The sequence below is a fragment of the Lagenorhynchus albirostris genome, chromosome 6 (assembly GCF_949774975.1).
Source record: "Lagenorhynchus albirostris chromosome 6, mLagAlb1.1, whole genome shotgun sequence".
Lineage (NCBI taxonomy): Eukaryota > Metazoa > Chordata > Mammalia > Artiodactyla > Delphinidae > Lagenorhynchus > Lagenorhynchus albirostris.
In genome coordinates this window covers 84877121-84888143 of record NC_083100.1, presented here as the reverse complement: position 1 = coordinate 84888143, position 11023 = coordinate 84877121, and the positions used below count along the sequence as shown (strand labels likewise).

At 37.9% G+C, this 11023-nt stretch overlaps 1 pseudogene; it reads right to left on the bottom strand.

The window, feature by feature from the left end:
* Positions 1-8014: 8014 nt before the first annotated feature.
* Positions 8015-8922, bottom strand: LOC132521845 (exosome complex component RRP43-like; annotated as a pseudogene).
* Between the last annotated feature and the right edge of the window lie 2101 nt (positions 8923-11023).

Genomic DNA, 11023 nt, shown 5'->3' with positions numbered 1-11023 from the left:
GTCAAAGCAGAGTCCTTTAGTGCCCACCATTACCTTTCCAAATGCTACATAAATGCCCAAGTTTCCTTATATTTCTGTCTTCCACTTCTGTGTACAGTTTAAAACGCAGTGTATTCTGTTCTTCATTTGCTTTTGTTTTTGTTATTATTTGGGGGCCACGGGGACATCTTTTTGAAAATCCCACCATTCCCATGAGGTTTTTCAGATTTTATCCTGATTAGCTTATTTGCTATTAAAATTTAATCAATATTATATTTTCAGATGCACGGCTTCTGTAGTGTCCCTATATTATTTAAAATGAGATTTAGAGCAGGATGGGAATTAAACATAAAATATATACCTTTGCCATCTCATCACATATTTCATGTGGCTTCTCTGCCTATAAAATATTCGTGTAACAGCAGTGTGGGGTGGGTCTGTGCTAAGTTCCTCTCTGCGCCTTCCTGCCATTCATAATTCATGCAAGCTCTTTGAGTGAGTTACAGTTTGGTATGCACTCTGGGGACAAATAATATCATTTATGTATTGTGATTGCTACTCTACTCTATCTTCCTTTTTATTGACAAGAAACAAGGGTGTTGCTTGTAGTTTTGAAACTAAATGGGGTGCAAAAATCATCCTTCTCTTTCTGAGAAGGGACCTTCTTTCTGTAGGAAATGCTATTGTAAACTGTACTGTTATAAATGGTGTGTTAGTTCTCAAGATATTCCTTTCTCAATGTCTGAAGTATCAAAGTGTTCCTTTAGCATTCAGTGGAGAGAGCCATTGAAAAAGCGGGCGGTTAAGGACACGTTCCTAAAGTCTGGAAAATCAGTGGGACACTAAAAAGGGAACTGAAGTGGACCGGAAGGAACCTCTTGAGGGTGATTTAAAAAACCAGACACTGATTATGAACAGAGCTTTTACCCAAGGAACTGGAGAGGGCCAGCAAACCCATTCTACTGCACTCCAGTTAAATGTCTAGTAGTTGAGATGTTTTCTGCACAGCCCATAAAGGATAATGAGGAAGGCTTTGATAGCTTTAAAGAAAGTTGCTCTGTGGCCTATCACAAAAACATGATCTGAGTGTAAGTGGCAAATGCTTGCAGACCCCAAAATGAAAAGGGGCATTGTCAGTTAGGTAAGACAGTTATCTTGCTAATTGCACAGGAAAAGGATCCTGATGCGAGTTTGTACCAGAGGGAAAAATAAAAGCAAGTGATGTCAGAATGTAAAATCTAAGATCTCATTTACTTAAACTGAAGTCTTCTGGAGACCTTGAAATGATCTGATTTTACCTCTACATGATAATTATTTAATGTAGGTCAAATTAAGGATTAACCTTCATTCTTAATTTTATTGTATTGTGTTTTGGGGGGATTATGAATTGTTCCTTATATTAGTTGGGGTTTAAAATATTATATTACTTCTCTCCTGTTGCAATAATTTCTGAGATTATTCTTGTATATCACCCTCCCCCCGCAACTCTAGCAAAGATAGACTTCATGAATAACTTAAAAAAGAGAAAAGAACATTCATGTGGAAGTAGTTATATTAAGTTTGGTAGTGAAGAAAACAAGTTTCATTAACTGTTGTTTTCATGGTGGCTTTGCTACTCTTAGGAAAAGTCTATTAAAAATAGAAACCCTGGACTTCCCTGGTGGCGCAGCGGTTGGGAGTCCGCCTGCCGATGCAGGGGACGCGGGTGCGTGCTCCGGTCCGGGAAGATCCCACATGCCGCGGAGTGGCTGGGTCCGTGAGCCATGGCCACTGAGCCTGCGTGTCTGGAACCTGTGCTCCACAACGGGAGAGGCCACAACAGTGAGAAGCCCGCAAAAAAAAAAAAAAAAAAACCCTAAAATCTTCTCCCAAGGCACTGGGGACACTTGCATTGACCTTGTATTCACTCCTTCAGAATATGGGACGGTTACATTGAGTAAGAGCGTAGTTGAATACTTCTACTGATAGAAGTAAGTTGCTACGTGGTTGATAGGCTAGTCCACCAAGAATGAAGTGATGCTTTCTTCCGGATTTAGGCAAGAATTAATCAGTTGATTAGCTTACAAACATTGATTGCACACCTTCTTGCCATAATACCCAAGTAAGTGTTGAGAGTTAGCTGAAACAGCACACCTACAAACACAATGGAGAAAGATAAGTACGCAAAGATTTTCTTTAATTTACGCATACTTCAAACAAAATTTAATGCACAGTAGAGCTATGTCCAATAACGTGGACTTCCATAACATCAAATAACAATGCTTTTTGAATTGATGATCCAAGAGAATGGGCAATGTAGTCCTACAAGGAATGTCCTCAACCACTTACTGAAAGCTTACTGCTTACATTTACATGGCTGTACTGGTTATGATTCTGTCTTTATCCTAGCACTGCAGTCCTGGAAGACTGACTGAGAGATGGCCAAATGGGGCACTAAGTCAAAACTGGTCATCACCCACACTTGGATTTGTTTCAGCTCCAGTGCTGTTCATTGTGGTATCATTGATGTTTAGATGCCTTCTCTTATGATTATTCCACTGTCTGTGCCAGCAATTCTCAAGCTTTTTGGTCTCAATAACCTTGTTTTACTAAAAAATTATTGAGGGCATTCAGTAATAAGGTGTTGTATCTCTCAGTTTTTACCCTAATAGAAATTTAAGCTGACATTTAAAAACATGTATTTATTAATTTATTTAAAAAAACAACCAAACCATTTCATTAGACTGTTTTTCGGAAAAAGTAACGACTTTTTCCAAAACAAAAATATTTAGTGAGAAGAGTGGCACTGTTTTATATTTTAGCAAATCTCTTTAATGTCTGGGTTCTCATATTTGCTTCTTCATTCAGTTTGTTGTCATATCAAATAGTGTGTAGCCATTGGAAAACTTCACTTTATAGACATGGGAGAATGAGGGTTAAAAAGGCAAAAAATATTGTGCAAATAGTTTTGATTCTGTAGAATCCCGGAAAAGGTCTCAGGAACCCTCCAGTATCCTCATGTATCACAGTGTTGGTCTATAATGTGTTGAGGCTGTATGTCTATCCACCTACCTCATATGAGTTCAGTGCACCTGGCACATACTAGGTACTCAATACTATTTCTCTTCCAATTCTTCTTCTCCAGCTCAAAATAAATCTTTTAGATTTATGCTTTAGGGCTCAGATAGCTTCAGATCTTAATGATCTTTTATGTATACCTGAGGGAGAACATTCTCTCACCCTAGATCTCTTCTCAGGACCACTTTTCTTTACCTTTGAAGAAGGTTAAGAAAGAAAAGGATAAGGAAGTGGGAATGGAAAAAATATAGGTTCTTAGGATCCTTATGAGGGATGTAATTACATATCTGGGGTCCTGGATTTCTGTAATCCTTAAGTAGCCAATCCTAGTGGATTCTAAAATATTTTCAGAAGCATACTAATTTCAAAGCAAATGAAGTATTGCTAGTGTGTTGCGTGGTACAGCTGAGGTATGATTGGAGGACACATCTGGAACCTGTTGTTGTTTCATCATCTGTAACTGATGCAACAGATCACAGCATATAAACATAAGTACGCTACTTTTCAGATAGATAACTCTGTCAATGGTCAGATCAATCCAGTGTATTTAAAGCTTGGACAAAAACAAAATATATTTTTACAGTTTGATATTGAGTTTTTGATAATGCAACGTTAAGATTCATTTGTTTAGCTAATGCTTACGGATCATCTGCCGTGTGCTATGGGTAAAGCAATGTAGAAAGAGATATGATTTCTACCTTCAAATGCCTTGCATTCTAGTGAAATCTACCCATAAAACATGGTAATTAATGATACAGAGTAATGAATGTTAGGATGTGGAGAAAACAAGATGTTTTAAGAATTTGTAAAAATGGGCGTAACCCAGTCTTTTAGGAAGAGTGAGCCTTCAGAGGGAGAGATAAATTACCTAAGCAATGAGTGGAGCTGGCCTGGTTGGAATTCATATGAAACTGGGAAGATATGCCGAGTAGAAGGAGAGTTGAGAGAGAGAGAGCACAATCCATTTGCTGATGTGAGAGAAGTTCAGTAGCTAGTGTGAGAAGTTTGTAGGCCAATGAGTGAGGGGTTGGAAATATAACAAGGAAGGGATTTGAAAAGAGCTTACATTTTATTTTGAGATTATTATGGAGTCTTCAAAGGGTTTTAACTAAAATGTCATCACAAATAGGCTTGAATTTTGTCAAGTTCACTCTGGCTGCAGTTTGGACATAAAAACCAAGACTAGTGTTGTGCTGATCCTAGAAAAAGGGAATGGAGGCCTATATAGATAAGGCAACAGCAAAAGTGATGATAGACAGTGGACACATTCTAGAGATATTGAGACCGCTGAATGAACAGGCTTTAATAATTGGTGCGGAGGTGGGGACGGAGTGAAGAGGAAAAATTAGTGTAATGCTCAGGTTCCTGGTATAAGCAGTTGAGTACTTTCATTGAAATAGGGATCCCGGTAGGAGAAATATTTGAGTACAGATGTCAGGGAAAGATGATGAATTCACTATTTTTGAGATATCCAAGTGGAGTTGTTGAATATTACATAGCATCTATGGAATCCACTAGACTATGACATCCATTAGGTTAAAGTTTATGGAATTATGCATTTCACAAGATTATGGAATCCACTAGACTAACCATCATTAAATGGAAAACTATATTGCTTTGTTTCTCCATTGTCTATCATATATATGTCTCATAGTAGAAGTTATTTATAGAATAAATGAAAAAACAAATGGCATAAATAAAGAAATATGAGGATCAGAGGAGAGATTTGGAATGACTAGCTAGATTTAGAAGTCATTAGCATGTGGGTAATAGTTGAAGTCAGGGGAGTAGTTAAAATAACCCATGTAGGTAACAGAGGGTGAAATGAGAAGGGACATTACAAAGTGTCTGGAAGAATTGCAACATATAAAGAATAGACAGTGGAAAATGAATCTGCAAAAGCTATAAAGAAGAGCCAAACATTGGAAATTATATCTATTAACATTCTGTTTATAAGCAGCAGAGGCTGACTTTCTATTTTAAGCAAAATTTAAATTTACTTGAAGACTATCTGGAGATAACAGAAATGAAGAGAAAATGGAGAACTAGTTTTGGGAAACAAAATGAGATCTGGGGAGCTGCATAGAATGAACTATAACAAGTGTGATGCAGCAAGAATTGTGGGGTCTTCTGTCACTGCCAGTACATGAATATGATGTCTAACCATCCCTACACCCTGACTTGATCAGGCATTAAAATCCCAGGAGAAAGTGTGTAGTTGGCTGAGTCCTGCCTACAGCACTATTTCCTGAGCTGGGGAAAACAGAAGGAGGTTCTGGCCCTTCAGCTTCCTTGATGGGAAGCAACCATTATCTCCCACCAAAACTCCACACCAATGGGGCAGTCCCTGAAAGAGAAAGAGAGGTGCCCATCGCAAGGGGAGGGGAATGGATGCTGGGTAGAACAAGAAGTGACAAACGTCATTATGAGACAAAAGATAGAAAACTGTATCCTTCTTCTAAATTGAGATAAATTTAGGTGAAAGAGAAAAGCAAAGCCTTCTTCACTGGCAGCAGCAACAGGAGGTCATTGGTAACTTTGGCAAAAGTAGTATGAGCTGTGTAGTGCTGCTGGAAACCAGACTGGAATAGGTTGGGGAGTGAGAGTAGGGTGACAGAGTGAAAATAGCTTGTGTAGAGGACCATTTCAAGAAGTTTAGTTTAAATTAATGCAAGAGAAAATTTGCTTTTATGATTTGGAAACATTCAGTATGGCAGAGAAAACAACTTTGCCCTTAAGTAGGGATATTCTAATTCTGATGGTCAGGGAAAGAGTTTTTAAGACCGCATGACCCTAGATGGGTAAATTTCCATATCTGGGCAATTACCATACATTGGAATTTCTTGTTCTTTTTGCAAGGCATCAGTAAGTTGCACGACTCTGTGAATTGCTTTGCTTTTGCCTCTTAAATTCTTGGCCACATGATTTATCACTTAAATGCTTCCATGTATGTTGCTGTTATATTGATACTTAATATTACTGTCTTTGTATTTCTAACTAGAATTTCAAACACATTGTGGGCAGGGAGCTGTTTCATTTCTCACAGTACCTGTCACAACAGTGGCATGAAATAGTGCTCATGCTCAGGGAATATTGATTGATTAGCTTATTGATTTTTAAGAACATTGACTGGAATGACATCTACCCACAAATCTTCACACAAAAAAGATTTTTAACTTGTTTTCCTCCTTGAAGTGTCATTTGATATCCACTCTGGCTTCCTTTTACCATCAAAGTTGTTATGAAAATGAATGAAAAAAAAACACGCATTTTTGCATTTTAAGATAGAATAAACTTTTAGATTGGAAACTTCCAAAACAAACTGAAACCAATGAAAAGTATATTTTACTGCTTTATATCTAAAAATGGCACTGCTCAATTTAAGCTATTTTTAAAACCTGTGTATTCATGCAGCTTGCATACCAAAATGAAAATTGGTGAGCTATAAACCCTTGAAAAACAGGGTTTATAATGGAAACAGTAATTGACCCTTAAGTACAACATCAAAAATACAATACTATATAATACAAAGCCCAGGGCTTGGGATCCCATCTCTGCTCTAACCTCAGACTGGCACGCTAACCCAACACCACAAAGCCAACTAATAGTTATATTCTGAGATGTTTTCTTCTTACATGGCAGAAAAGTAGATATGTGATCCAATAGCCACATGCAGCTAAGCTTTGCAGGACCAGTACTCCGAATATCTTTAATGAACTCAGTACTCCAGAGCTATAACACTGTTAGCTAATTAGACTTGCTTGGAAAGACCATTCAATTAAAAAAAGAAAAGAAAAAGAAATGCTACTACTAGCTCTGAAGCTGTACTTTGTTGTACCATAAACTTTGGGTGTGTAACTTTATACCACAGGATTCAGTGAGGGTAGAGTAACCAATTGTCAGGAAAGATCATGGAATTACCAAAAATATTTTCAAAAAATGTAGAGTTGTCTTCAACTTTGTTCTAGTTCGTAGATGGTGTAGTTTCCCATTTCCAAGCCACAGCTATCCATTTTTAATCGTGAGAAAATGCAATCTAAACTAAAGAGGAAAATAAAAGTGTTAAACTTGACTAATGAGGTATGAAGGATAAATCCAGATTCCAGGTTATACCTGGATCTAGGCAGAAAGGGGAGTATGTATACTAAGGATCTTAACCTATTCTGTTTTTTTTTTTTTTCTTTATGGGAGTGGGGCAAGGGGTTAAGGGAGTTTGTTGCTAAAGAAGGAAAGTTCAGAGATTCCTTTCATTTTAAAATTGAAATGTGAGAGCATTGCCAGCTTATTCCTTTAAGAAGCTTCCAAAGAATTTGTGAGCTAAGAATAGTCAAGATTTTGCCTTTTTAAATGTCATCTATTCACACATATTTTCGATGAGTTATGTTTATCAAGGGACAGTTAGCAGGAGTCTCTGGTGTTTTCTTGTTGGGCCTTCTGTTTCTGTAGCTACCTTAAAAACTAGTGAACTTGATAAAATGAAAATGAGTGAAACATTATTGGCTCTGTTCATACTATCTCTTCATCTATACCCTGTGACCAAAACACTAAGTGAGTTTGGGAGAGAGGTCCCTGGGAGAAGATTAGAATTGGGACAGGTGGGGTAGTTTTCTCTGTGGGAGTTTTTAGAAGATTTTAGAAGTGACAATGCCTGTTTTGGGATTCAGCAATTTTGCTAAATGCAATTAAAATGTAGGGTTTTTTTTATAGTGATTTGAAAAATCGATGTGCATCTTAAAATCTCAGTGCTTAGAAGTTTATTTACCTATTATTATAATTGTTTCATTTAATCTGATGTCACAACAGAGCACTTCCATGATTTTTTTCATGTCTTTCTTCAAACACTAAGATCTATCTCAAATAACATCATGGTGTATACTACCAATTCTATTTATTCAATGTCATATCAAAGCATGCAGACCTCACCAACACACACTTTTTTGTTTTTTTCAGAAGAATGTAGGTTGATATTTATTTTAGTATAAAAGGTTTGTGCACGGTGTAACAAATACAGCTTTTACAAATCTGTTTTGAAAACGTGGTGGTTGTTTATTTGGGTTTCATACCCTCAAATACTTCATCCATCAGTTTTTTTACTTCTTTGTGTCTTATAACTGCTTGGCTCATACAGTCTTGAAGTTTAGTTCCAGTCAGTCCACTTCCACCTGGTTTGTGAAGACAACATAGCTTGCCTTCCTCGTCCATTACTACTGTTAAGGTTGCAGTTGCCAGATGTTCCTCCTTTTCAGTAGGGTCAACTATAAGCAGAGTGTCATCAAACACAGCAAAGGAAATTGCAACCGATGAGTTCTAATACTCAAATAACTTCTCTTCTTTCAATGAACTTCTGCTACAGCAGTTTCTTCACTTATAGTAACTTCAGGCCACTGTACATTTTTTAAAGCTGCTAACAAAGCAAAGGTACAAGCATCCAAAATGTTTCCATCGTGGTTGAGGCAAATGAGATCACAGTATAGAACCCAAGCAAGCTTTCCTGGAGAGATACATAAGTCCTCTTTCTGAATTATCTGTGAATTTTCAATGATACCTGTAATGAGCTGGCTGGCCACTTGGACCTCTTCTCCAGGAGGTCCAGACCGAAATCTCCAGGAACACAGAGGTGATAGATCCAAATTAGGAACAACATATCCTTTATCAGGGGCATCTGTTGGTGGTGCTCCAAATTCCACTTTAATTCCACAAATTACTGTAGTATTTCCCAGCTTCACTACAGAAGAACCATCTGCAGTACCAATTGAACCTACACTGACAGTTGTGGTTCTCAATTCACCAAGTTCTTTTCCATCAGGACGGCAGTTCACTTTCAAAAATCTCCTGTAATACTCCAGAGGTTCCACAGTTTTGAACCCAGATGCCATCTTCCACCCGCGGGTCCAACACACATATTTGAACAAAAATACACACTTTCTTTATTTTCTTTTTCTGTTCCTTCTCTCATTCCTTACAATTCTTTCATACACTGAGTTTGCTTCACCGTATTTTAAACTCTCCATTAATTCTGCAATTTTATTCATGGCTTATTACACTGTATATAAAAAATTAGGAGGGTTAAAGTGTTAAAAAATTAACTGATACTTTCCCCTTTCTTTGAACCCTTTGGTCCTTTCCAGAAAATTCAGGGAAGAGATAACACATCAAAATGCAAAGTGAAAATAAGTAAAGTCTTAGCTTTCGGGTTTCAAGATCCTGCTCTTTGGGGAAAGTCAAAAGAACTGAAGGCATGGGCAAAATATTTGGAAAACTACCCAATAAGTAAAGAATCAAGATGTCCTCTTGCTCATTAGATAAAAATTCCTTGGGCTGGGGGCATGAAGAAAGTTGGAAAATAAACATTGAGAGTTTAGAATGGGTGGGTCCCCAAGAAAAGAAAAAGGCCCATGTCCCAGTGTCATTGGCTGACTCTAGGTGGGTGGGGAGAAGGATGCACGAGGGGAGGGAATGTGGGGCAACAATAATCTTTAGCAGAATTGCATCTAAGTCCCAAGGGGCTTACACAGAACCAAGGCTTCAGACAAGGGCCCTGAGGATCAGGGTCATGGCCAGGAGGAGAACCTCTGAGTTGTCTGGTGACCTGGGCTTCAGTGCCCAGTTCACAGAGACATCTTGAGTCCTACCTGCTGAACTCATTCAGGTCTGGTGGCTTTCTCTGTCTTCCTTCTTTCCCAAGAACCTCTTGGATCCCTGAGCAAAAGATTTCTAGGCCCATGGTCCACTGGGATACAGGAATCTCTGAGGGGCCCTTTGCCATCTTTTTGGCACAAGGGAACTATTCTGTCATGAGATGCAAAAAGCTCTCTGAACCAACTCAGGTCCACCTGCCTCAACTCACCTTGCAGCCTGCACTCTTCCAGCATCTCAGACTCCACATGGAGGGGGCAATGGTCTCTCCACACTGGATTCCCAACCCAGTCTAGGATTTCTGTTCTTTCCTCATTTGCAGCCTGACCAGATAGAGGAGGAAGCAGGGAGCTGGAGGTCTTTCTTAGCTTTCAAAGTATGATCCTCCCAGAAATGTACTCTCAGCATAGAGTACAATTGTGGTCCTAATTCATTAATTCATATATTTTCTATTACCTGAGTTTTCTTTTCCTGCTTCTTCCTGAGGACCAAGCTAAGACTTATTTGGTTTATTTATTTATTTAAGTTGTGGCATCCTTTCCTAGAGGTAGAAATTGTAGAAGGTGTTAATTAAATCAGGAAGGTCCAAAAGCCCCATGAAACTACATAGAAAATATGAGTTAACATTTCAAAATATCATCCCCCCACAACTATTTGTGCCATATTTATTTAATACTTGTCTCTCCTGCTAAAATCTAAGCTCAGCGAAGACATCATTTTGCTCATCACTCTATCCCTAGCACCTTGTACATTGCCTGAAACACAGTAAGTACTCAATAAATATTGTTGAATAACTGAATAAATAAAATGATAAATGAAATACCTAAGCAATTCTTGTTACTATTTTGTGACATGCCCCACCATTCCCTCAGAAAGGGCCTTACTCGGTTTATTTTATCCATAACTAGCTCTGGAAACTACTGGTTGTAACCAGTGTTTAGTAAGACTTTTCTTTACTCCCTGATTTTGCAAATTTATTACATTTTTAATATAAAATTAGGTGAGATCCAGAAATGTAGAGTTCTTTTTAAACCACTTGATCTGAGTGTGCTTTGAACATATGTATTGAGAGAAAGTACTTTTCTAGATTAATGGAGAATTTCCAACAAATTGACTGGCCTACAGTAGTTAATTTATTTATTTTTTTCTTGAATGTAACAATACAAAGTATACTGGGTTGAAATGGGAAACAGAGGACTCATGGAAACTTATTTTGTTCTGAGTATTATAAAGTAAGATTTTTTGAAAGAATACTTTAGGTTTTAGGTTATTCTTGGCTCAAAGCAAAGATTTAAGGTGAATTCACCTCTGATTCTTCTGTGAGGTGCTCTCTACACTCTGTTTCAGTAAC